This window comes from Agelaius tricolor, unplaced genomic scaffold (assembly GCF_023055355.1).
Source record: "Agelaius tricolor isolate 1412-34295 unplaced genomic scaffold, bAgeTri1.0.p SCAF_52, whole genome shotgun sequence".
Lineage (NCBI taxonomy): Eukaryota > Metazoa > Chordata > Aves > Passeriformes > Icteridae > Agelaius > Agelaius tricolor.
In genome coordinates, this window is record NW_027269312.1 from 22,553 (window position 1) to 25,832 (window position 3,280).

Here is a 3,280-nt window from a genome sequence, read left to right on the forward strand (position 1 = left end):
CAAAAGACAGGTGATACGATACACACTGGGACTGCTCTGCCCTGTGAACCTCAGCACTGTGATCAAAAGCGAGACTTTGCTTTTATGTGGCCTAAGGGCCCACATCTTGGCTACCCTCATCTCCAGAGCCGACTCAAACTAGCCCCCCCAGGGAGTCCTGACCCAACCCCCCGCTTTCATCCCCTCTGTGGTTCATATACCTCGACTTATCTCTTGGACATCTGGGGATACCGGTCCGTGTCAGTGCGAAGGAAGGCTGCCTCGCCAGCTGGGATGGTCCTGCTCTCACCGGGCTGTTGTCTCTTAGCTATATTAAAGAAAAGCAAACATCAATGCCTCATCTTGGCACCACATCGGCCAAAACCCCACAAGTCTGCTACTCACCCTTCTCCTAAGAAGGCCCGGCTCCTCGGGTCGCACGCTTCGGAGGCCGACGCCGTCGTCGTGGGGTACGCCTGGGGTAAGAGGAGACGAGGTGATGTGGTGTTGCTGAAAACTGAGTGGACCCTCGCTCTTCCTCCCTACTTCCCTGACTCACCGCAACTCCTCGGCGGTTCCTGATGGCTACCTGGAAGGCAGGGCTCATGAGAGGGGCAAACCCGGTCCGTCGGCCCGTTGGGGATGGGAGCTTGGCATGCTCTGAGTGGATTGCCTAAGGCGCAAAAACGAGAATGGAGACTTAGACTTGCCCCAGGAATTGAGATCTCAGCAACAAGAAAGGCTACTGCTCACTGCTCACCTTACCCTCTTGAACTTGACTGCTGAGATCCAGCTATACTTCCTAAAAATAAAGACAAAGAACAGCGCTGTAACAGGGTCACACTTGACACATCCCCTGCACAGACAAATGGTGACTGACCCGCTATGGGGAACCCCCTCACCCGGGATGGGGTGCTCTGCCACTGATGCAATGCATCTGCACCTGAAAGAGAGTTAGAACATACATCAAACACCTGCAGGATAACTCAAAAGCTGCAAACACCTTATATCAATCTAGGAATAGCATCTAGAGTCCAAGTACAGCCCACATGACAAATTTCAACTCCCCAGGGCTTGTCCTCTTACACCGGGCTATGCGGCAGGGCAGAGCAGCTCCGGCAAAAATATGTGCGGACACGCGTGACACCGAACAGACGGGACGTGATAAACAATGGGCACGAGACACTGACAGAAATCTCTGGGCAAGAAGGATGAATGCGAGGACCGAGAGGATGCCAAATGAGATGGCCGAGGTGAGACTGATGGCAAGCTGATGAGGCTCAAAAAACACTGAAGAAGAAGATGCTAACCAAACAATTTATTCCAAGAACTGCAAAGATGGATGCCCGAGAATCCTACATTTAGAAACCTCTACCTGTCCTCACATTCTTTCGAGTCCTAATCCACCATAATGGACCCTGGCAGGGCATAGCTGTCCATACAGCTCAGAGCAAGACCTGACAAGACATCTGACTGGATGCTTCCAAAGAGAGATGAGATTCTGATACATGTCTGAGCTCCTGAGACAAAAATCCTATGGAATGGGTGGCAGGGCAAGGAATGCAGAGATCACAGATGATAAGAACAACACCAGGGTTTCTGACAGGCCCGTCAAAGGGCTAAGGTAAGAGACATGACATACCCAAACAACACATAATGCACAATAGACAAGTGACACAATACACACCGGGACTGCTCTGCCCTGCACACCTCAGCACTGTGATCAAAAGTGAGACTTTGCTTTTATGGGGCCTAAGGGGCTGCTTCATGAACACCCACCACCTCCAAAGCAGACTCAGAAACCCCTCCCTGTAATTCCCAAACCAGCACCCTGCTTTCATCCCCTCTGTGGGTCGTAGCCATCTACTTATCTCTTGGGCATCTGGGGATGCCGGTCTCAGGTGCAAAAAAGGCCGCCTCATCAGCTGGGAAGGTCTTCCTGGCACCGGGCTGTTGTATCTTAGACAGCTATATTAAAGAAAACCAAACATCAGTGCCTGATCTCAGCAGCCCATTGGCCTAAACCCCACAAGTCTGCTACTCACCGCACTCCTAAGAACGCTCAGCTGCTCGGGCCACACGCTTCAGGCACTGAGGCCATTGTGACAGGGGGTGCCTGGGTTAGGAGGAGATGAGGTGATTTGGCATGGCTGAAACCTGAGTGGACCCTCGCTCCTCCTCCCTACTTCCCCGACTCACCGCAACTCCTTGGCAGCTGCCAAAGGCCACCCGGATGGCACCTTTAAATACAAAGGTTCAGGGCTTCATCACCGAGTCCTGTAATACAGCCACAGGGCTCACATTTGCAGGAAACCCGGTGCATCGGCCGGTTGGTGATGGGGGCTTGGCATACTCCGAGTGGATTGCCTAAGGCACAAAAATGAGAATGGAAACTTAGAGCTCCACCAGAAATTGAGAGCTGAGCAATAACAACTACTTCTCTCCACTGCTCACCTGGACTGCTGGTGTCCAGATTTACTTCCTAAAAAGAAAAGACAAAGAACAGTGCTGTAACACAATCACCATTTACACTTCCTCGGCAGAGACAAATGGTGCCTCACCTGCTCGGGGGAAACCCCTCACCCAGGATGGGGCCCTCTGGCACACATTTAATCCATCTGAATCTGAAAAAGAAGTTAAGACAAGAGTCAAACTGTTGCAGGATAACTTAAGAGCTCCAGACATCTTGTGACCCTCTACAAATCCCATCTAGAGTCCAACTACACCCCACATTACAAACTTCAAGTCCCCGGGACTTCTCCTACTGCACCAGGCTATGCGGCAGGGCAGAGCAGCTCCGGCACAAATGTGTGCGGACACCGGTGACGCGGGACGGACGGGACGTGACAAACAATGGGCACAAGACACGGACAGAAATCCCTTAGTGAGGAAAATGGCTGCAAGGACTGAGAGAATGCAAAAGGAGATGATCGAGGTGAGCCTGATGGTGAGATGGTGAGGCTCAGAGAACCCTGGAGGAAGAAGATGCTAACCGAATGATTTATTTCAAGAACTGCAAAGATGAATGCCCAGGAATCCTATGCTCAGAATCCTCTCCCTAACCTCACATTCTTACAAGTCCTAATCCACCATAATGGATCCTGGCAGGGCATAGCTATCCATACAGCTCAGAAAAAGACCTGACAAGACAAGACATCTGACTGGATGCTTCCAAAGAGAGAACTTTTGATTGCGGAGCTCAGACAGGTATCAGAATCGCATCTATGGCCTGGGTGCCGGGGCAAGGAATGCTGAGATCACAGATGCTAAGAATGATGCCAGGGTTTCTGCTAGGCCCCTC